The 25,542-nt window shown below is 45.3% G+C and overlaps 1 pseudogene across 1 annotated transcript in view; it reads right to left on the reverse strand.

Moving 5' to 3' along the window:
• Positions 1-25,542, reverse strand: part of LOC148480641 (interleukin-18 receptor 1-like) — a 112,750-nt pseudogene that overhangs the window by 15,615 nt on the left and 71,593 nt on the right. Inside the window, exons 3-5 of the transcript XR_015871953.1 lie at positions 12,874-12,942; positions 4,727-4,889; positions 1,417-1,556 (exon numbers count right to left, since the gene is read on the reverse strand). The product of XR_015871953.1 is annotated as an interleukin-18 receptor 1-like (transcript). The remainder of the gene's footprint in view (positions 1-1,416; positions 1,557-4,726; positions 4,890-12,873; positions 12,943-25,542) is intronic.

The raw sequence follows: 25,542 nt of genomic DNA on the forward strand, positions 1-25,542 counted from the left end.
TGATAACAAATATCTGCGGGCACCCGGCAAATGGAGCCTCCCTGCAGCGGCTAGTGGGTGGGGTTCAGGGAGCGGCGCTGTTTTTTTTTTTTTCTTGCGGGATGTTTTCTAATTTTTTTTACCTTCTGGGAACTCAGTGGAGCCCTCTAGGGGCTGGCAGTCCGGGCGACGGCCCTCTTAGCCCGCCCCTAGAACGCCACTGAGCATGCAATACAGCGTGTCTGCATGGATTGGGATTTGTGTTTTTTTTTTTTCTGAAGATGAGATTCTACTGGACAAGGGGACCGACCATCCCCATGGAGTAGGTGAGTACAGTATGTACTGTAGTATGAATGTGTATTAAAGGATACCACAGTTGGTATGTGAGTCCTGTCTTCATTTAATATTTTCTTTACAGTGGGACTATAGGTGCCAGGAGGCACTGAATGTCTGGGCATGCTGACACTTGTGGTTCTCCATGCTTGAGAAGGCTTGCTGAGACCTGCAGTCCCACTATAAAGAAAAATATTAATATGTATTTATTACACCAGTAATCCTACACCCACCGCCACCGGAGTCCAGGGAATAGCCCTGGGCTTTCATCCCAAGACTGGTAGATCCTCGGGAGGGGGGCCTTTTATTTTGGGGGTTTCCACTTTGCGAGAATTTCTAGCTCTGGTCTGACGCTGTGTGTCCCCCTGCTATGGCATTACCATCCCGGCTGGTTCAGCTGGTTAATGGAAAATATTTTCACCTGATTTTTCATGACCAGACCAGCCTGAAAGGTCCAGGGCTGGTTATGGATTTAGGGGGGTACCCCACGCCATTTAAAAAAAAATAATAATTTTTGCACTTTCTGTTCTTTTAACCCTAAGAAGCATACACAGATCATAGTGATCAGTGCAGTACTTCTTCCAAACTTATCTGCCTCAGGCAGGTCTATTATTTGTGTGGTTTGTCTATCGGCTTTGTGTTAGATTTTGTTTGACTTTCAAACTGACTGTTAGTAAATCCGGGGATCCTGTAGGATTAATGTTAGGTCGATTTTCGGTTTTGGTCAGAAATCAATTTTATAGTCAAATTTACAGTCAGTTTTTCCTTTAGTAAATCTCAACTTTGCAAAAACAAATGAAAATCGACTACAAAATACAAATAGAACAAAAACACAAAATCGAACAAAACCAGCCATTAGTAAATACTGTATAACCCCAGGTTGGTAATTCCTAACCTATGTCCGGTTTATGGACTGTATTGCTAATCTGTGAAACAACTGTAATCAGCAAGAATGGGTATGTGCTAATGATTCACTGCTGTGATATAGTTTTCCAACCTGCTTATGAAATAATTAATTTAATGAAGACTGAAGCCCTGTTGAAACAAACTTCACAATAGTCATTACTGAGTTGCAAACCATGATGATAAAATAGAATATCTTACCTTTTAATTTAAAAGCATATATTTTCAATTTCCCACCTCGTGTGCTATCCAGTTTGCATATATATGGGTACTTTATATCATCCATGGTTATATTTATTAGGTGTAATTCAGAGCTCAAAGTCCGATCTTCTTTGCTGTAACTTGTAATATAATATATTTTTATATTAGCAATGTTTCAAATTGTACATATTCAGATTATTTTCTTATTCTATTCTGTGATATTTATAAATGTTGGTTGTATCCCCTTAGCATTTGTAGAATACAGAGGGCCTTGATTCCGAGTCGGACACTGCAGCATCTATGTGTGCGTCTTTTGCAGTATTGCTTCTGTGACTTTATGTAAATACCACTACAAGGCCTTCCCTAGGGTACATCTGTGTGTCTGCATGTGCAAGGGCTGAGACACCCATTTTGAGCCCCATCAGACACTGAAGTACTGCTTAGTGCATCTTTAGACACACCATTGGTCGCAACATCGAAACTTGCACCAGTCCTATGGCAGCTGCAGATTCTCTGAGTATGGCCACCTGTATGAGAGGTTCTGTGTCTCTGTACACAACCACTATCAGTGACACACTCCAATAACATGCACCATTTCCATGCATCCGCTATGCCAACTCTTTGTCACCGCCCAGGAGTACCAAATACATTTACAAAAGATTTCTGAGTCTGTGTATCTCCCATGCGCCACAATCCCAACTACAACTCTGTACATACGGAATCTGGATGGAATCTGTAGTGCGACTTAGACACACGCACAGAAGAAAAATATGGCTCAACAGCATCCAACATGTCCGCTGCATCCAGCTCAGAATTGGGCCCAGAGAGCACTGTGTATGCCCTCAAAAGATGTTCCTTATCTGGATTTTTGCGTCTCACTGACATACAGGTAATGTAATTTGACTGAAGTAAGGTTGTCAAATAATTTTGATATAATAAAACTTTATATGCAGAAAAACAGGTGTAAATCCTTTGCGAGCACTGGAGGGTGGTGAAACAGTACGCACTGATGATGATGATAAGTGTGAGTCACTTATGAATGGTTGATTGCGTATTGACCCCTCCAGCTGGTAGCACTTAAATCAATAATGATGTGGCTGTATTAAATCAATTGCAGCCACATAGCTTTATCGGCACATTTAGCGTTCCCGCTAGGTGTTTCAGAGGGACGTCACTCCCTGGGCAAATCCTTTAAGGTGCCCAGACCTTATGGTGGTGCCCTGGCATCCTGCTGATTACAGGCTGATGCAAGCAGGTATGCAGCGCCTCGCCTCCCGCTGAGCTGATGCTATTCCCCATGTCCCCACCATCCCCTTCCCCTGTGGGTCGCAGCATTCCGTGGAGGGGAAAAGTTGGGGGAGCACTGAGCAGACAGAGGATAGATGCCGTGCTCATGCGCATGGCATCTGTTCACAGTGCAGGGAGAACTTGGGGGCAGCCCAACATCTCCAAGAGTGCTGGGCATGCCCCCAGGTGCTCACTTGAGAGGCCATGCCTCCATTTCATTCTGCATGTTGACATTGTGAATGTCGACAATATAACTGCATACTAGAGATTTGCACAGACCTCAGTGTTTTGCTTTTAATTTTGGCTTTAAATCATCGTTGTGTTTTGGCAAAACCACCCTGAAGTGTTTTGGTTCGGTTTTGGAATTCTTTATATTTAATAAAATCAGCTAAATTCATGTAACTTGGACCTGTTTTTGTTCCTAAAGTATTTTTAACATCATTGGCATTTATTTATAGTAATATTCAGTTAATTTTAACCACCTCAAAGCATTTGAAATCACAAGGGAGGGACTTAGATGCACTCCTAAGACAAGAAAGATACAGGTCCTCATTCAGAGTCGGTCGCAAGAAGCGAATGCTCTCTCTGAATGAGGGCGGCCGCTTCTTTTTTCTAGTGCGGCCTCCTGGTCGGTCGCTAAGCTGTGGAGTACCACCCACAGCTTTAGCGACCGATCAGGGTGATGGTCGCGATGGTCAAGACCATCGCGACCATCGGGGCTTGCGACGAGACCCTAAGGTTGGGTCTCAGCAACCGCAAGCCCCAGGGAGCTTCCTGCTCTGATCGAGCAGGAAGCTCCCCACTGACATCACTGCTGATGTCAGTGCGGCCGCCCACAAAATGGCAAGCGTTCCGTCAGGAACGCCTCCGTTTGTGTAGCCACCCCCCCGCCCCGCCTACAAACCGGGCCGAGCTGTCGATCAACATTGACAGCTCTTTCTCTCTCGCTCCGGGGCTTACGCACACGCAGTGCGGTCTCCTCACTTTTGATTCTGTGAGGAGACCTGCAAAACATGTACTGTTTGGGGTCCTGAGGACCGAGTTTGAGAACCTGTGCTTTAGGCAGGCTTGCCTACCCTCCTGATTTAGTCAGGCACCTTCCGAATATCGGGTGCCACTCCCGACCGCCTGGAAAGGCAGGCAAGCCTCCCGGCTGCCGCCTGCCCCCCCGACTACCTAGTAGAAATCCCCGCAGCGGGGGTGCCCGATGAGACGATTCGCGCTGAATCACATCATTGTGGCTCCGCCCCCTGCTTCACAACATGGACCCATTGCCTGGCCACGCCCCCTACTGTTTGCAGGCATTCAGCTCCCTCCCGGAAGGAGGGAGCTGAATGTCGGCAAGTATGGCTTTAGGGCCTGATTCAGAGCCGGACGCTATTAGCGCTCGCTCGTACAGAAAAAGGGGGTGGCTATTCAAATGAACCGTTCGCTCCTTGCGGTCTGTTGACGCCTCCATGTCTGAACAAGCGAACAAAACATGCGGACGTTTATTTGAAAAATACGCCCCCTGGCCGCTCGCATCATACGTCATGTCCGCTATTTATTAGATTAATCGAGTACATCGAACAGCGTATGAACTGCTCGCTATTCTTGAGGTTGGTTTTTCCTACCACTATATTGCGAGCAGTTCTGACTATAAAACAACCAGGTGACATGGTCAATGACGCTGCTGTATTAATTATGCACACCCATAAAACGCCCGCTTTGACCTTTAAGCACGCCTGCGTTCTGATCTCCACTCCCCGTTTTCAAGCACCTTCCCCTGTTACCACCCACATACGCCTCATTCTGTCACTCAAAATAGCAGGCATTCGCTATATAGCGAACAAACGATTTTCGCCCGCACTGACTGGTTAAAAACCGTACGCATGCGCAGATGGGAGAACATCACTCGGAACGAGTGTACTGCCGCTTACGAACGGCTCTGAATCAGGCCCTTAGGCCAATATAGGTATGTAAGCCTTCATTAGCTAATAGATGCAATATCAATGCTAGTAAATATTAAGCTTCTAACACTTACCTTTGCTGTGTGATACATGTTTTATTGACCTTATGGCAGTAATCCAGAATGTCAGTCAAATCCTCTCTATCAGTCTTGCTCATTTTTATCCAGTAGAGATGATCATTTAAGTTGTTAGGATGTTTTATAACTGCAGATTCACATTTAATAATTTGATTTTGTCCTAAGCATTAAATGAAATGTAATCAGCTCAAAATTGTACCACCATGAACACCTTATGAGGAAAAATAAATCATAAACAATCCAAAGAATATAGAAGTTATAGAAGGCGCAACACATCCAAGGATAAACAAATCACATTAAATGGTGTGTTTTCTTTTAACGTTCCGTTCATCTCTCTTTCCACCCAATAATCAGGGCCTCGCACCACCATTAGGCAGCTTTAGGTTAGTTTCACACCTTCTTGTTTTGACCGGCCGGGCAAGAAACTGCCTGTAGCCGGATGAGATTTTTCAGGCACTCGGTGCCTTTCACAAGCAGCAGCTTTGAGACTCTTTTAATGTGTTTGTTTGTTTTTTTACTTTTGGGCATGCACAGCAGCAGTTGCTGCTGCACAAGCCCGGCCGGCACAAGCTCATGTGTGTGAAAGGAAACATTGTTTCCTTTACACCACTGGCGTGCAGGGACATCACAGGCACAGCACGGCAGCCATCCTGCACAGTGGATACTCCCTGCTGTTAAACGGCAACCGTGCCATGCTCGACCCGTCTGAAAGGATCCCACTACTTCCCTGTTACCTGTTTTTCACACCCGGCAAAAAAGGGCGGCTTTTTGTCGTCCCGTCAAAACCAGCAAGTGTGAAACTAGCCTTAGGCAGCTGCCTAGGGTGCCGACCACTGGAGGGCGGCGCTAAGTACACCGAACTAACGAGTGAAGGATGTCTAATGGAGACATCCTTCTTTCACACTGCACTGGCGGTAGCCACGAGTGTAATCAGCCACCGCCGCTGTCACTCCGTATGCTCTCACTGCTCTTGTCACTGCCAGCGAGAGTTCTCAGCTAGCCTGACACATCCACCCTGGTTGTCAGCGCCAGTGACGTGTGCTGTGCTGTTCACAATTGTCGGTGCCCACCCCTTGGACAGCCAGGCTCTCTCCTCACCCTGGCCAGCCGGGCGCTCTCCTCCTTATGTCTCCTCAGTCCTCCACCTCTTTGGAAAATAAGTTGACGAGGAGCAGCCTGCCAGATACTGTACTGTGAGCATCAAAATCTCATACACTCCATAATATATATATAATTATATATATTATGGTGCAGCACTCCTGGATTGAAAAAAATTAGTCCACCAGCGCTATGTATGGCAACATTTCAGTGACTAGCTTTAATAGTGTGGCACTTTCATTAGACAGAGATTAGACCAAAACATCTTACCTTAAGTAAAGATGAACACTCTATATTTCTCTTCCCCCTATTTTTCCCCCTGTCTCTCCTTCTAAATAACTACTCTAAAATAACTACTCAATAGTGATTTAAGGGTATAAAGACAATTAGTTTATACTATAATATCCTTAATAGCTTTGATGGGTATATGATAATAATATCACTTTTAATATTTAACTTTGAGCATATGGGTCTGTGTATATGTGTTCTTTGTGATATTACAGCCTTGTTTTTTATAATTTTTCATTATTTTTTTCATTTATATCGATGTTTATGCTGTTCACAGCAACATGTTGCTTATGATGTTGTCATGGTGGTGGGGTGCACAATGATGACGTGTTGTTCGTTGATCAGGATGCCGTCATACTCACTGCGCCGCTAGCCGGGTGGGAGGTCCCGCGTCCGCCTGCAGCTTGCACTTGGTGTTCGTCTGTAATTAAGGGAAGATGTTTTGTTCTAATCTCTGTCTGATGAAAGTGCCACACTATTAAAGCTAGGCACTGAAACGTTGCCATACATGCCGCTGGTGGACTCATTTTTTTCAATCCAGGAGTGCTGCACCATTCGAGAAGTATACATTTATTTATTTGTACGGGCACTCGGTGTTGTTCCATTTGTAATAGAGAGAGCAAGACCATTTGTGCACTATATATGTGCTGTAATTGGTCAATAATATAAAGGTCCTGGTGAACAAAATATATAAATTATATGTGTAGGACTAGGGATCTATTTGTAAAAATCTTGTAAATCACAAACAATTCACAAAAAGCATTGTATGTAAGATGAATACTTTCTATTTACACAGTTATACAAGACAATTATACCAACAGAGGGGTCTGCTGGTCCCTGCAGCAGAACATTAACAAATAAAATAAAATGGGAGGGGGGGCAGCGGGCTGAAGATTTGCCTTGGGCGCCAAGAAACTTTGCACTGGCCCTGTCGATCATCTTTATATAATACATCTGGTGCTGATCCTGAGTTGGAAGGATCTATTTTCATGGATACAAATAGTTATATTTAACCTGATGCAACTTTATAATTTTTATGTATCCCCGTCCTATTCTAGGTCGGATGGGTCTTTGCCGGATCAGTGAATTGAGTGTCAACAATGCAGTCACATGGAGCTGCTCTGTCTTGTGGGAGTGTCGTGGGCATATAGCTTAAATTCCGTGCTATTCTGAGGGGATGTAGTCACAATCCCAGCTGTCGGGATTTCGGTGGTCAGAATGCCGGCGCTGGAATCCCGTAACCATTCAGAATCCCGGGGCTGGCATCTATACTGGTGGAATGCCGGCGGTAAGTAGTGGGGTTAGGGCCCCACTGGAATAAAACACACATACATTGGTCCCAGAGAAATAAAACAAACATACATTGGCCCCCACAAGAACAAAAAAACATTGCTCCCCACAAGAAAAACAATCACATTGGCTGACCACACAGAAAAAATATAAACTACATTGCTCCCCACAAAAAAAATTCATTAGCTGGTCCACACAGAAAAATATAAACCATATTGCTCCCCACAAAAAAAAATCATTGGATGGAACCAACAGAAAAATCTAAACCATATTGCTCCTCACAAAAAATAAAACCATTGGCTGGCCCCCACAGATGAAAAACCACATTGCTCTCCCCAAAAAACAACAATTCACACTGGCTCCCACATAAAAAAATAAATATACATCTTTTTGAGCCTACCTGTCCCTCATAGGCTGACACAGTGCAGAGCTGTCAGCAGCGTGCAGGCAGGTGGGCTGGCAGGCAACTTGGTGTGCGTGACTTGTGATGTCACACCGCTGCATCTACATAGGTCGCAACTCGGGTGCTCCTGAGCTTCCCAGAAGAGCTCAGCGGCAGCGCTGCCTGGTCCGCAGTACTGTATTCTGACCGTCGCCTCTGACCGTCACCTCTGACTGAGCCTCGGCACACCTAACAACCACTCTGGGCACGCGTGTGCCGCAGCACAGCGGTTGAGAAATGCTGCACTAGGAGAAGGGTCAGGGTTAGGCACTAGGGGGAAATGGTTAGGTTTAGGCTGCTGGGAGGGAGGTTAGTTTTAGGCCCTAGGGGGAAGGGTTATGTTTAGGCAGCGGGAAAGGGATGGTTAGGTTTAGGAAGAGGGGGGAGGGTTAGGGAAAAAAATGGTTAAGGTTAGGAAGAGGGGGAGGTTTAGCGGTTAGGGTTAGGCACTAGGGGGAGGGTTTCAGTTAGGCACTAGGTGGGAGGGTTAAGTTTAGACAGCAGGAAATGAATAATTAGGGTTAAGGGTAAGAAGAGGGGGAGGGTTAGGATAAATACTGACAGGTGTGGGTATCCTAAACCTGTCAAGATGCGGAGTTGGGATTCTGAAATCTGGGATCCCGAGCGCCAGCATCCCACCCCCAACCCATTCTAAATTGTGTGTATGGGGAAGAGAAGCCTGTGTCAGATGGCTTCCTTGCACCTAGCATGGGGTTGGAGCAAGTGCTGATACTAATGATGACAGTTGCAGCTTTGGACGGAAAAAGTGGGCGAAGCACAATCCCACTTGCAGCCACATGGATCCTAGCATTAACCCTACGGATTCTCACATTAGAATGAGGTAGTAAGTCAGGCATCTGCGGCATCACACAAATACAGACACTTTGCCTTTGACTTAACAAAACAAAAGTAATTTATTTATTTTTCTTAATTCAAGAAGGATTTGGAATTTTAAGTTTATTTTGAAATTTTTGTGTATCATTTCTTGTGACCCACCATGTTTATTTATCAGGCATTCACTCCTGCTCCTGACATTGAATCACTTCAGTTTCCTTATGAGGCCGTAAGAATTCAAATCTTTGAAATAGAAATGATAACTATCAAACTAAGTGACCATAAAACAGGAACTCTGCGCATTTGATATTTATAACCCAGTATGGAAAACTTAGTCCAGGATGTGACCTCCTTTACATCTTGCAGATTAAATAGTGATATAAACCATTCTAAGAAAGTCTGCCGTTATCTTGTAAACCTCAAGGAGAAAAAATGAGTTGCACTTCAAAGTCTAAAACCATAAAACTCTAATACTTTCAAATGTTACCTGCTTGAGGTTGGGACAGGAAGTGAAGGCTAGAGATGGCCAGATAAGAAGAAGTGTAAGTATTTCCCCACCTTCTCCACTAACACATATGTATGTTTAATCTGTTGGTGCTCTGTCTGAAAGTAGAATGGAAAATATGTCTGCAATCTGGGGGAGGGGGAGGGGGTTAACAAAGTAGTGACTATATTTATTAATTTATAATTGGATTACATTCAATGTCGGAAAGTGTTAGACATAATTTATTTATTTATTTTATTAAAAGTTCTTATATAGCGCAGCATATTATGTTGCGCTTTACAATTGGAAACATTGATAGAACAAAACAGGGTAATAACAGACAGACATAGAGGTAAGAGGGCCCTGCTTGCAAGCTTACAATCTATAGAATACTTTAATATTCTGAATAAAGATGAAAATAATGATAATTTTAAAGTGAAACAAAATGAATATAAAGTCAAAAGGGCTAATGCCATGATAAATGAAGAAAGATTGAACGGGACAATTACATTTGAAATTTCAATTAGTCATTAGGAACTATCTGTTCTCCAAGCCGATATTGCAACCATTGTTATAAGCCAAAATTTAATGATGGAATAATTCGCTTAAGGCTTGAATCCTGTGCTGTAAAGATAAATAATTGGATTAGCCAGCACTGGCAGTGTGTCCTCAGCATACAGAACAAATATTGCTACCACATATGCTGAGCTCTGAATGGAGGAGCCCATCGTACGCTCCTCTGACCCGTGAAGATCAGCAGCCTCATGGGAGTGAATCATTGAGGCTGCCTGTGACTGCTGCTCTGCCTGCTGCTGATGCTTTTGTTGAGTACACTGTGGGTATAATGTGTGGGCACTGGGCACTACAGTGTAGCATAATATGTGGGCTGTACAGTGTTGTATAATGTGTGAGAGCACTACAGTGTGGTATAATGTGTGTGGGCTCTACATTGTGGCATAATGTGTGGGCACTATAGTTTTGTATGATGTGTGTGGGCACTACAGTGTGTTATGTGTGTGGTCATTACAGTGTGATATAATGTGTGTGGGCTCAACAGTGTTGCCTAATGTGTGTGGACACTATAGTGTGCTATAATGTGTGGGCACTACAGTGTGGCATAATGTGTGTGGGTACTATAGCATGGCATAATTTGTGGGCACTACAGTGGTATAATGTGTGGGCACTACAGTATGGTATAATGTGTGGGCACTACAGTGTGGCATAATGTGTGGGCACTACAGTAGGGTATAATATGGGGGGCACTACAGTGTGATATAATGTTAGTACATGTGTAGTGGTCTAATTTACCCACAACTGACCAGCATTGCAAGGGTTACTGTACCTCTCTGAATCCTCCATGCTTACCACTACCTACATGACCCCTCCATTCTCACCATTATCTATGTGCACTACCTCCCTGACCCCTCCATACTTACCACTACCTATCTGCATATCCCTATCTGCATTGCCCTTCTGCTCCACGGGAGGTTTCTGTCCTCCCTGAGCTCGCCGTAGGACACCTGCGTTACGGTTTGACAGGTGTACCGCCCCAGTCAAACTCCCAACCTGCCTCTAACCCTCCTTACCAAACACTATTTATCTGCACTACCTCCCTGACCCCTGCATACTCACCATTGCATATCCTCACGGGATGTAGCTATCAGACCGGCGCACAGCATGCCGCTGGTCTGAATCCTGACACTGAAAGTCCAACATGGGACTTTAGATCGGCATCAAAATACCGACGCCTACAGTATCTTAATCTCAACGCCGGAATCCAGAAGGATGCCAGCCCGAACGAGGAATGTCCGGGACATCCTTAGCATTAGCCGCAGGGGGGAGTGTTATGTTTAGGCAGCATAGCGGGGTTAGGTTTAGGTTTTTTTGGGGGGGAGCTGAGGGCCAGGCACCCCTGGGGTGAGGGTTAGGGTTCGGCACCCCTGGGGGTTTAGGGTTAGGCACTAAGGGGGGAGGGTTAGGTTTAGGCACTAATTGGGAGGGTGTGGGAAGAGTTAGGGATAGGCTACAAGAAGGGATGGTTAGGAGGAGAAGGTGAAGGGTAAGTATACTTACCCGACCCCTGTCGGGATATCAACCATCGGGATGCCGCTGTCGGTATTTTGTCAGGAGGCATCCTGACAGCTGGCAATACATACCGATTCCATCTGCACTACCTCCCAGACCCCTGCATAATCACCGCTACCACTCTGCACTATTCCCTTGACCCTTCCATACCAAACACTGTCATCAATGATACCAATACTTTTTCCCAGTATAGTTGGCCATACCCCCTCCAGTGACTGGTCACACCCCTTGGTGGATCATCTCTTATGGCGTTCCCCTGTGGGCCCTTCATGCTCCAGTCCACCACTGTGTACAGTATGTATGTGCTGACTACAGATATATAATTACATCTAATGCAAGTTTTATAAGTCTCCCACATTGTGGAAGGGGTTACATCCAGAGACCTATTAATGTCTACTGATTGGTGGGTTGACTAGGCCCCACATTCCCTGTATTTTTGACAATGTCCTCATCCATGGGTAGCCCACTGCCGTTCTGGGCGCCTGTCCTGATACAGCAACAGGCGGTGTTGACATTAGAGGATCCGGACATTGAAGTCACCTTGGTGTACAGAACTATAGTTCCAGAAAGCCTGATGGACTGGTTACTGTATGTAATAGTCCTATGCATCCATGGAGCCACTGAAGAATATAACCGTGTCTGTCTTTCCGTTACCATAAGGGGACGAATGGTGCAAGTGGTAGCTGCAATAGCACCAGGGTTGCCATACTCCCTTATTCTGGGGCAAAACTTTCCCCTGTTCCGGAAAATTATACTCGACCCGATTGGTCCAGACACGCTGGCAACTGAATCTGGCCTGAGACTGTTACTCATACCATACCCATACCACCAAAGGGAGAAATGGATCTGCTATATAAGGTAGCTGTGGTACAAGAGAAGATAGTTAATCAGCTACAGGTACACATCCAGTTCCATTAGTAAAACAACTTAAAGAAAGCACAGGGACAGTAAAAGAGGGGTTATGATACCTGAGCCACCATATGCACCATTAATGCAGATGCTTGTCCTAGTACCTGGCAAACGCACAGCATTGTTTATTGCATCATCCCATCTGCCATGCAGAACAGCAGATGGGATGATGCGATGAACGATCGCCATAACCAATCGATTGAGTATGCACACCATATGATGTATACGATATATCGTTCTGATCCGCGTCGTACAATATATCATATGGTGTGTAAACGGTGTAATTGTCATTTTTCAAACATAGCCTTTAAAGTGACAATTAGGAGCTGATTGGTTGGTACTTTATCTCTCTCCACTTTATCTCTCTTCAAGGTTTGATACACCCCCCCCTTAATCTCTCTCCAAGCTTTGATAAATCTCCCCCTTAGTCTGCTTTCAAGGACACATCGCACACTGGATTGATTTAGTTAAACATAAATACTTTTAGCCATTTCAGGTACAATATTTAGCTTATGAATATTGTATACTGTATGTGTTTGCAAATACGTACAATCTATTAAAGGCAAAATTGGTTTTGCTTGCTCTTTAAACTTTGTGGATTCCAGAATTTTTGAGGGAAGGGCTGACTAAACCATGATAAAATATACCTGTGACTCTCTTATTAACAAATTGGTGACTAACGGAAGCTGAGCAATGATGATACATTGTACATACCCAATTCTACTTCTGTCGTTATAACATCTTCAGCTCCTTTTATATTAGGAATTAAATTTTCTTGTTGACCTATGGTAAATGAAAGCAACATAATAATATTAGTTGAAAATTATAATTACAAAGAAATCAAAGTAGTCACAAATATATTACCACAAAGATTGACACTATGGGCCTGGTTCAGCAAGGATCGCAACTGCGATTATATACGCAATCGGCCGATTGTTGCGATCTGTGCATGCGTATCATCGCAGTCAGACTGCATGCGTAATCGCAGCCGCGATCGCTGTTGCGATCTTTACTGATGGTGTGAGCGGAATATTTAAGACTAGGATCACTAGTGTTAGTATTATCAATCACAACCAATAACAAACTGATATGAATGGAGACTGATATGATTACCAAGCTAATCCTGGTGTTTACACTTAGTGTTGTAAGATATGAATGCACTATATTTTGGAGCTTAATGGTGCATACACACGGTCAGCTTTTTCCTTCAGATCTGAACGATAATGATTTAAAAATCATTCAGTCGTTCATATCTGAAGGAAAATCTGACATATCTGACATGCCTGAACGATGGACGATGAACGATGCGCGTTCCCGTTTGTCAGATAACAATATCTGACATCTGATGTGTTTGCAGTCAGACTTTGACGATTCCATTCATTTTAATGCAGTCAAAAATCGTTCAATCATTCAAATCGTTCAAAACTTTGGTAAAATCGTTCAAATCGTTCAATCGTTCATCTGACAAATCTGACAAATCTGACCGTGTGTATGCTCCATTAATGAATGGATAACGAATGATACCAAATAGTTACTGTATATAGTGTTACTATTTAAACACTAACACTGTGATCCTCTGATGTTTACATAAGTGAGAGGACATAGTGGAATAGTGAGACACAGTATCTGACTGACACGCAATAGTATTCCTGATTAATTGAAACTATATATCCCAAGGAGAAACGTGATGAGATATACACATTATTGCTGAACATACCTCCACATCAGTTGACTAATATAAAGTTGCTAAATATATGTAATGCAACTATTCTAATAATATACCCTTATGGGGAATAAAGGAGGAGTTATACATTGTTAAATTGATCTTGTTGGGGTAATATAGAATTAATATTATTATCGCTCTACCCTTTGGAAAATGTATCCCCATATTGTGCCAACTGTATATATTTAACATGGTCATCAATTAACACACATACTAATATATGATTTCTCTATTAATATCATATACTTTTTGTCCATAATAGTTAGCCTGAATAGAGGACCCTTTATGAGGTTTATATATAGTGACAATATAGGACTATACGTCATATTTCGTATCTTATGTAAACTATTGAGGAGAGAATAATGATAATGCAGGAATCTTGAGATCATCGGAAAATATTTTATTTCCACCTTCACTTTTTGTTTTTATTAATTTGAAATGTATCTTTCGCTGGCAATATTTTAAGATGAATAAATCATTAATAGTTATATTTTAATACTATTACATTCCAAAACCTGCTGTGAATATCACTTTGATTACTTATATTGAGGTTCATGAGTGCCCCACATAGGAATACTTTTCCGTTGAGTATATTTGCGATCCTTACTGAATCAGGTCCTATGATCAATCATGGCATTAAAGAGCAATGGAGTTGTTCCTAAAGGGAGTAAGGACCTCATTCAGAGTCGGTCGAAGCGGCCGCACGGTCGTATAGAAAAAGGGGCCGGATATGCTAATGATGCACACGCATGTTGCGTCCCTAAGGTCGGATCGTTAGCTGGCCGACCAAGGGGTGTATGCGGTCGGATCGCTAAAAATACGCCAACATCTCGTACGCATAGCACGTCATCTCCGGCTACATAAGGATTAATCGCGAGCATCGTTTACTATCGGAACTGGTCGTAGAGCTAAAGGTTGACCTTACCCTCTCTTAAGCTCTACGATCATGTCAGTGTAAAACCTCCCCTGTCACGTCTGCCATGGCACTACTTTGTTAATTAAGCACTCCCATAAAACGCTGTTCGCATAATGAGGCACGCCTGCGTTCGGATCTCCACACCCCCGTTTTCAAGCATCTTCCCATGTTACCACCCACAAATGCTGCAATCTGTCACTCAAACTACCGACCTGGCGGTGTTCAAGGAGAGAGAAATTTCTGATCGTAGCAGCTAGTTTGCGCACGTGCATTGCGAACTGTATGCATGCGCAGTTTAGCGAACATCGGCTGCGTACGACCGTGCGGCCGCTTCGACCGACTCTGAATGAAGTCCTAAATGTGGGTAGAAGGTACAATCTTCACCGTCACAAAACTTTATTTGCTACAGGAGGACACAATTAAAATGCCTGGAGAGATTTAGAGTTATGGGGCATGTTGTAGCTTAACTCTAAAGCTGTAAAAATTAGAGATGAGCTGGCCCGGTACTCAGAGAACCGAGCCCACCCGAATTTCGGGGATACGAGAGGATGCGAGACAAAGCTCGGATCTCTCTGCATGTCCCAAGTCCCTAATAGAGATAAAACCTTGCGATCCCACTGTCGGATCTCGAGGTTTTGCCTCGAGCGGCCATTTTACAAATTCCCATTGAATTCAATGGGCTTAATGCTGAATGGCTGAGAGAGCCGTCTGTCAAGACTCTCAGCCAATCAGCGTCAAGCTCATTGAATTCAATGGGCACAGGAAGGAGGGAAGATGCCGCCCATCCCCCTTGTCTGAAAATGCTGCTCCTAACGCTGCCATCACCGCTGGCACCCGTGTCTGCCGACACCCCCATTGCTGACACCGACAGCACCACTGCTGGGACCCGCACTGTATCCCACACTGTAACTGACCTGCACTGTATCCAATCCACACTGTCCCGCACTGTATTTGACTGGAACTGTATCCCGTACTGTAAGCGAATCACACTGTATCCAACACTATAACTGACATGCACTGCATCCAACCCAGTATGTATCCCACACTGTATCCGACCTGCACTGTATTCAACCCACACTGTATCCAACCTGCACTATAAACTGCACTGTATCCAACCCGCACTGTAACCGACTCACACTGTACCCTGCACTGTATTCAACCCACACTGTATAACACACTGTATCCAGCCTGCACTATATCCAACCCACACTATATCAGACCCGTACTGTATCCCACACTGTATCCGACCCGCACTGTGGGTCTGATTCAGAGCCGGACGCTATTTGCGCTCGCTCGTTCAGAAAAAGGGTCCGGAGATTTAAATAGAGCGCTCGCTCTTTGCGGTCTGTTGACGCCTCTATGTCTGAGCGAGCGAGCGAGCGAACGAAACATGCGTTCGCTATTTTGTAAAGATGCCCGCTGGCCGTTCGCATCATATGTCATCTCCGCTATTTATTAGATTAATCAAGTACATCGAAAGGCGTCTGAACTACTCGCAGTACTTGTGGTTGGATTTTCCTACCGCAATCATGCGAACAGTTCAGGCTAAGAGACAACCAAGTGACGTGGCCGATGACGCTGCTTTGTTAATTATGCACTCCCATTAACTGCCCGTTTGGACCATTTGGCACGCCTATGTTCGGATCTCAACACCCCCCGTTTTCAAGCACCTTCCCCTGTTACCACCCACAAACGCCTCATCCTGTCCCTCAAATTAGCAGGCACTCACTATTTTGCGAACACACGATTTCCGACCGCAATGACTGGTTGGCGCATTACGACCCATACGCATGCACAGATGTGCGAACATTGCTCGGAGCGAGCGAGCGGCCGCTTACGAGCGGCTCTGAATCAGGCCCTATATCCAATCCGCACTGTATCCAACACTATATCTGATTTGCACTGCATCCAACCCAGTATGTATTCCGCACTGTATCCGACCCGCACTGTATTCAGCCCACACTGTATCCGACCTGCACTATAAACTGCACTGAGGGCCTGATTCAGACCCGCTCGCGAGCGCATAGTGCTCGCAAGAGGGTCGATGGTCCCCCACTGCGCATGCGCGAGACCCGGCCAGCGATGGGCGCTCCGTCTCTACGAGTCTCGCACCAAAACGGGGCGGATGTCGATTGTGATTGACAGCTTGCCCCATTTTGGAGGCGGGCAGGGGGGGGGTGGCTGGCCAAATGGAGGCATTCCTGAAGGAACACCTGCCGTTTGGGGGTGGCCTCAGTAGTGATCTTCCGGCTCTATTAGAGCTGGAAGCTCAGTGGGGCTTGCGATGGACGAGACCCTACCACAAGGGTCTTGTCGCAAGCCCGATGAACGCGACTATCGCGACCATCACCTGGCCACTCTCAATAGCTGTGGGTGGTCATCCACACCTTAGCGAGCGGCCAGGAGGCTGGCTCTGAAAAAAAAAATGCCACCCTGATTCAGAGCGAGCGCTCTGAAAGAGCGTCCGGCTCTGAATCAGGGCCTGTGTATGGACCCGCACTGTAACTGACTCACACTGTACCCTGCACTGTATCCGACCTGCAGTGTATCCAATCCACAGTGTCCCGCACTGTATCCGACCTGGACTGCATAGGCATGTGCTGGGGGCATGTGCACTTGTATAGGGGGCATTCTTGTCTGCTGTTGCTATTTACACATGGTTTAGGGGTTTTTTGTTTGCTGCTTGTTAACTACGACTAAAGTTTTGAGCAAGGATATGATGTTTTGTAAATTTCTGTGCTGAATTGTTTTCTATTGAATGTACTTGTGCATTGGTTTGATTGGTTATTGCTAATACATTACTAATTGGGAAAACATTTATAAACAGATGTGTATCAGGGAGGAGGGTAGATATGTAGGCAGTAAGAGGGTAGATGTTTATGGGGGAGGATGTGTAGGGGAGGAGAGTATATGTGTTGGGAGGAAGAGGGTAGATGTATATGGGGGAGGATGTGTAGGGGGAGGAGGGTGGGTGTGAAGGGGGGAGGATGGTGGATGTGATGGGAGAAGGTGGGTGGATGTGAAAGGGGAATAAGGGTACAGTCGATGTGTATGGTGGAGGATGTGCAGGGGAGAGGATAAAAGGGAAAGGGGGAGGTAAGAAGAGGATAATAGAGGAACAGGGAGAAGGAGGCACACTGACAGAAGGATAGGGAGGAGAGTAAGGGGAGGATGAAGAGGAGGGGGCATGTGGGACAAGAGAGTGTCAAGGTCATTTGTAGGGGGAAGAGGTGGAATGGTAGTGAGACAGGAGCAGACAGGCAGAGGTGATGCAGGAAAGTAAAAATGTTGAATATGCTCTCAGTATTTGCGTGGATTTCCTCCAACACTTTAAAACTATACTGTTAGGTTAGTTGGCTACTGATAAAAAATGAACCCTACTGTGTGGGTGTAGATGTGGTAGGGAATATAAATGGGAAACTCTGCTGGTGAGCCACAAAAACAGGAAGACCAGATTAGAGTTTGCCAAACAACATCTAAAAAAGCCATTACAGTTCTGGAACAACATCCTATTGACAGATGAGACAAAGATCAACTTGTACCAGAGTGATGGGAAGAGAAGAGAAGGAAAGGAACTGCTCATGATCCAAAACATACCACCTCATCAGTGAAGCATGATGGTGGTAGTGTCATGGCGTGGGCATGTATGGCTGCCAATGGAACTGGTTCCCTTGTATTTATTGATGATGTGACTGCTGACAAAAGCAGCAGAATGAATTCTGAAGTGTTTCGGGCAATATTATATGCTCATATTCAGTCAAATGCTTCAGAACTCATTGGACAGCGCTTCACAGTGCAGATGGACAATGACCCAAAGCATACTGCAAAAGCAACCAAAGAGTTTTTTAAGGCTAAAAAGTGGAATGTTATGCAATGGCCAAGTCAATCCCCTGACCTGAATCTGATTGAGCATGCATTTCACTTGATGAAGACAAAACTGAAGGGAAAATGCCCCAAGAACAAGCAGGAACTGAAGACATTTGCAATAGAGGCCTGGCAGAGCATCACCAGGGATGAAACCAAGCATCTGGTGATGTCTATGCGTTCCAGACTTCAGGCTGTAATTGCCTGCAAAGGATTTGCAACAAAGTATTAAAAAGTGAAAGTTAGATTTAGGATTGTTTAGTTTGTCCCATTACTTTTGGCCCCTTAAAAAGTGGGAGGCACATATAGAAACCGTTGTAATTCCTACACCGTTCACCTGATTTGGGTGTAATTACCCTCAAATTCAAACTGAAAGTCTGCAGTTAAATCACATATTGTTTGTTTCATTTCAAAGCCATTGTGGTGGTGAATAGATGACAAAATATGAAAATTCTGTCAATGTCCCAATATTTATGGACCAGACTGTATATCTATATATATATATTGTGACACAGTTAGGTTAGGGGGTCCCTCTCCTGGGTAGAGGACTCCTTCCTTACACACACACACAGCAGCAGGGAAGCAGCACACCAGTCTGGATGCAAGTACAAGCTGGTCGGCGCCAGTCTTTATTGTACAATGACAGAAATATAAAGAAAACATAAATATAAATCCTAGCCCTGTCGGGGCACTAACTTCACAGGTAGTTCTCTCACTACCAGAACCTGGCAGGGCCTAATGCCCTCACCAGCAACAAAGCACAGCACAGTACTCACAAATAGGTTTTTCAAGTGTCTCTGAGCAAACTCCCTGCCTGCTCTCCCAGGTGAGACACACTAGGCTTATATTGGCCACTGTCTGGTGGAAAACTAACAAGCCTGTTACCAGGCTGCGAGAACCAAAACCTGGAGTGGCCGTGGGTGGAGCCCTCCCTTTCCTCTCACCCACAACCCCCAGGTCCCAAACCGGCTTTTCAAAAAGCCGAAACTCAAGCCTGCTACACTGCAGACTTTCTCCTGGGGGTTTAAATCACAAAAGACATGAATCTGGGACAAATGTACTTGCCACAGACCACTTTACCAGTGATCATATCACATATCCCCCCCTTTGTTTCGACCTGTGGGGCGGAACAACTGAAGCCCCCAAACAATGAACGCGTGACAACGCGTCAGCATTGGCCATGTGGCTTCCTGGCCTGTGTTCCACTGAAAATTTAAAAGTTTATAACGCCAAGAACCATCTTGTAATTCTCGCATTACTGTCCTTATTTTCAGACATCCACTTCAGAGGGGCATGGTCAGTGATCAATTTGAACTTTCTTCCAACCAAGTAGTACCTGAGAGCCTCTAACGCCCACTTTATGGCCAACGCCTCCTTCTCCACTGTGGCATAGTTTCTCTCATGTACATTCAACTTTCTGCTAAGATAGAAAATAGGGTGTTCCTCACCCTCCTTGTTCTGGGACAGATATACCTACTTCTGATGCATCGGTTTGTACTATGAATTCCCTTTCAAAATTAGGAGTCAACAGGACTGGTTGGGAACACAACGCTACTTTCAACTCCTGAAAAGCATTCTCTACCTCAGGACTCCATTCTACCATGACTTTTTGTTTGCCTTTGGTCAGGTCAGTCAGTGGGACTGCCATGGTGGCAAAGTTGGGTATAAACCTCCTGTAGTACCCCGTAACTCCCAAGAAGGCTCTCACCTGCTTCTTATTCAGAGGCCGTGGCCAGTTTTGTATGGCATCAACTTTATTGAGCTGAGGCTTTATCAGGCCTCTGCCAATGGTGTATCCCAGATATTTTACTTCCTCCATGCCTAGACAACACTTTTTTGGGTTGGCTGTCAAACCTGCCTTATAGATGGAGTCCAACACTGCTTGTACCCTGGGTAAGTGAGACTGCCAATCAGGACTATGAACGACCACGTCATCCAGATAAGCAGCCGCATACCGTCTATGGGGCCTTAGAATCCTGTCCATCATTCTTTGGAAGGTAGCAGGTGCCCCATGTAGCCCGAAGGGCAACATCTTGTACTGAAACAAGCCCTCTGGCGCTGAAAAAGCTGTCTTTTGTTTGACGCTCTCGGTTAACGGTACTTGCCAATACCCTTTGGTTAGGTCAAGAGTGGTTAAATACCTTGCCGAGCCTAGTCTCTCAATCAGTTCATCCACTCTTGGCATCGGGTAGGCATCGAATTTTGAAACACTGTTCAACTTTCGGAAGTCATTGCAGAAACGCACACTCCCGTTGGGCTTTGGAATCAACACAATGGGACTTGACCATTCACTATGTGATTCTTCAATAACCCCTAACTCTAGCATATTTTTAATTTCTTTCGTCACTGATTCTCTTTGTGCTTCTGGTAACCTATAGGGCTTTAGATTAATTTTAACCCCTGGGTCAGTGATGATGTCATGTTTAATGACCGAGGTTTTCCCAGGAACGTCAGAGAACAGCACCCTATTTCTAATCAGAAACTCCTTGACCTCTTGTTGTTGAATTGCCGACAGGGTTTTTGCCACTGTCACTTCGGGAACTAAGGGCCCTGGACTTACTGGAAGGTCTCGGACGGCCGACAGTACCGTTCTATCTTTCCAGGGCTTTAACAGATTTATATGGTATATCTGTTCTGGCTTTCTTTTCCCCGGCTGGTAAACTTTGTAATTGACCTGCCCCACTCTTTCTAAGATTTCAAAGGGCCCTTGCCATTTAGCCAAAAGTTTATTTTCCACAGTGGGAACCAATACTACCACTCTGTCCCCAGGAGCAAAGCTGCGTAACCGAGCATTGCGGTTGTATACCCTCTGCTGTGCCTGTTGAGCCTGTTCCAGGTGCTCTCTCACTACCGGCACTACCGCAGCAATTCTCTCCTGCATTTGAGAAACATACTCAATCACCGTTTTGTAAGGACTAGACTGCCCCTCCCATGTCTCTTTGGCAATGTCTAGTAACCCCCTTGGGTGTCTCCCATACAACAAGTCGAAGGGTGAAAACCTGGTGGAGGACTGGGGAACTTCTCTTATGGCCAACAATAAATACGGCAATAAGTAGTCCCAATCCCTACCATCCTTGTCGACCACTTTCCTAAGCATGTGTTTTAACGTCTTGTTAAACCTCTCGACCAGCCCATCGGTTTGGGGGTGATAAACCGAAGTTCTTAACTGTTCGATTTTGAACAGGCGGCATAACTCTTTCATGACTTTGGACATAAACGGTGTACCCTGGTCAGTTAGTATCTCCTTAGGTATACCCAGCCTGCTAAAGACATGAACTAGCTCTCTGGCAATGGTCTTGGTTGACGTATTGCACAACGGGATCGCTTCCGGGTACCTGGTAGCATAATCCATTATGACCAGAATATACTGGTGTCCCCTGGCAGACTTCATTAAGGGTCCAACCAAATCCATCGCTATTCTTTCAAACGGCACCTCTATGATAGGCAATCGAACTAGTGGACCCTTAAAATGTGGCCTGGGAGCATGATACTGACACTCAGGGCAGGACGCGCAAAAGTCAGATACCTCTTTATGAAGCCCGGGCCAGAAAAACCTCTGCATTATTCACTTAGTGGTTTTCTCTACCCCTAGATGGCCTGCCGTTATATGACCATGGGCCAGATCCAACACTGTTCTTCTGTAGGCTTTGGGAACTATTAGTTGTTCCACAACATCTTCCCCCTTCTTAGTCACCTGATATAACAAATCCTGACACATTGCCATGTGGGGATAGGACAAAGGACTATCAGGGTCTACGGGTTTACCATCAACTACTTTTACATTCTCCCTGGCTTTTACCAAAGTAGGGTCATTCAACTGCTCCACGGCAAAGACCTCTCTTCTGACCTCTAAATCAGGCAGATGATCACCTGGCCCAACAACACTTCCCACCTCAATGGGAGGCACATCAGTTGGCGGGCCACCGTCACGCTCCGCATTCTCTTGTTCGCCAATCATAGTAGAAAAAGGGAATAACTCTGACTCAGAAGAAACTCCCTCCTCCACTACATCGACAACCTTCTCAAATGGATCGGGGTTGTTCACCTCTGGAACAAAACGGCTTTCCCACAACTTCCAGAAGTGAGCAAAGTCTCTCCCCAATATTGCATCGTACATCAGACCATGTACCCAACCTTCAGAAACTATAGCAGAACCACATGGTGTCTCGATGTTCACCTCGGCAGTAACATAATATCGAGTATCCCCATGTATGCAGGTCACACCAACAGTTTTCCCCTCACGCCGCAAGGGGTTCACCAGCTCAGCTTTTATAAGTGTCACCAAGCTACCAGAGTCTAACAGTGCCTCTACTCGGTTGCCATCTACAGTGAGTACACACATGTGCTTATCAGTCACAGCCTGCCGGTCAGCCGTACAGGCTATCTGTGCAAAGAAAGACCCCCTGCGGTAGACATGAGCAGTATCACATTGCATAGGTTCAGTTGTAAGTGCACAATTAGCGGCAATATGGCCGAAGCCACCACATCGGAATCACTGAGTCATATTAATGTCTAGTCGTTTACGGGGCAAGAACCTTCCCGGCCTGGCAGGCCTGTCTCCAGGTTCTACACCCTCAGTCTTAGGTACATTCCACCGCCCAGCACCCTTCTCCCCTGGAACAGTCTTACCAGTGTCTGTGGGAGTTCGCCGGTGCACCATCGGGGCTCGGTGGGGCATACTCATCAGCTCCTCAGCCCCCACGTACCTCTCCACCAGCTCGACCAACTGGTCCGCGGACTTAGGGTCTGCATGGCTCACCCACTTACGCAGAGTCACAGGTAATGATCGCAGGTACCGGTCCATCATGACCCTTTCCACGATCTGTGGTCCCGTCAGCATCTCGGGCTGTAGCCATTTTGAGGACAGATGGACGAGGTCATGCATCTGTGAACGTGGAGGCTTGTCCTTATGGAAATCCCAGCGGTGGACCCGTTGGGCACGAACAAAGGTGGTGACTCCCAAGCGAGTTAGGATCTCCTGTTTTAGTTTTTTATAGTCCTTGGCATCAGCCAGGCATAAGTCGAAATATGCTTTTCGTGGCTCCCCAGACAAAAAAGGTGCCACCAGACTTGCCCACTGCTCCTTGGGCCAACTCTCCCTCTCGGCCGTTCTTTCAAATGCGGCGAGATAGGCCTCCACATCATCGCCCGAAGTCATCTTTTGGAGGAAGTGACTGGCTCGTACGGAGTGAGTGGTGGTGGGAGGACCAGTATTAACATCTCTGTGCCGGGCGACCAGGTGCTGTACCACCTCTCTTATGGCCTGGCTGTTTTCCGCTAAGGCCTGGCGGGTTTCCTCAATGGCGACCTGTTGAAGTCTGTTAGTCTCCTGCTGAAGTTTGTTTGTCTCCTGCTGAGCTGCTGTAGCTTGAAGCAAGGCCTTAATAATGTCCTCCATTTTGTCCTGGGGTGTAGGTTGGAAGCTGAACCTTGCCTCTCTGAGCATTGGCTGACGCCTCCTCTATGGGACTCCAAGGACACAGTGTTATTTCCACACTCACAAATTGGGTGTCTGTCCCTTTAATTTTTAAACAGAAAGGTTTCCTCTCGCTGCAACTTCAGTGTGTGTGGGTGCCCGCATTCTCCACCATATTGTGACACAGTTAGGTTAGGGGGTCCCTCTCCTGGGTAGAGGACTCCTTCCTTACACACACACACAGCAGCAGGGAAGCAGCACACCAGTCTGGATGCAAGTACAAGCTGGTCGGCGCCAGTCTTTATTGTACAATGACAGAAATATAAAGAAAACATAAATATAAATCCTAGCCCTGTCGGTGCACTAACTTCACAGGTAGTTCTCTCACTACCAGAACCTGGCAGGGCCTAATGCCCTCGCCAGCAACAAAGCACAGCACAGTACTCACAAATAGTTTTTTCAAGTGTCTCTGAGCAAACTCCCTGCCTGCTCTCCCAGGTGAGACACTCCCTCTCCTCTCACCCACAACCCCCAGGTCCCAAACCGGCTTTTCAAAAAGCCGAAACTCAAGCCTGCTACACTGCAGACTTTCTCCTGGGTTTTTAAAACACAAAAGACAGGAGTCTGGGACAAATGTACCTGCCACAGACCACTTTACCAGTGATCCTATCACAATATATATATATATATATATATATATATATATATATATAATATATATGGTGAAAGGAGTGTGAGGGTAGCGCACAGTAAAAATTAATTCCCTTATTATTAGTATAAATGAACATGAACGTGCAACTAGTGCAATATGTGAACGGTGGAGGAGTTAGTTTAAAGTCACTGATCCTTAATTAAAAGGCGGCTGCAGTCCTCTTGGGGTCCGTTTTGGCTAGTGGGTGAAGAGGTTCTGGAAAAGAGGTTTAAGAAGACATGTGCCTGATAGTGTAGTATTTAGAAGAATAGTAACAGGTGCTCATAAGAATAAGTGTGCGTACCAAAAATAAACACTTTTAAGCTTATCTGGATTCCAGGGATGAGTAGTCCACACTGGATGAGTTTAAATGGGATGTCATCAGCTGGATCACCTTAAGGAGAGCTTATATATGCTCACGGGAGAAAGAGTATATATAGTGTAGTATATTTTTGCAAATAATATAATAATTATAAGTAGAGGCTGCGTACCAGATGGTGCTAAATTAATAGCTTGTAGTATGTTCTCCTCCAGAGACCGCCTAATACCCTCTAGGAATCCCTCTTTGGTGCTTGAATGTTCAGTGTATGAGAGCTGAATACATATACAATCTCTCGTCAGTACATTCCAAACAGGGGTTTTAATTAGGTTACAGGGTATGGGGAGACATAAACCAAGGTATAAAAGAATAAAAAATGCTTATCTTGTAAAAAGGTACCCAGTCCTCTTTAGGTAAATATCCAAGGAAACAGAGAGCCTGGGTCAGCTGGCCT

This window comes from Taudactylus pleione, unplaced genomic scaffold (assembly GCF_031769625.1).
Source record: "Taudactylus pleione unplaced genomic scaffold, aTauple2 ptg000609l, whole genome shotgun sequence".
Lineage (NCBI taxonomy): Eukaryota > Metazoa > Chordata > Amphibia > Anura > Myobatrachidae > Taudactylus > Taudactylus pleione.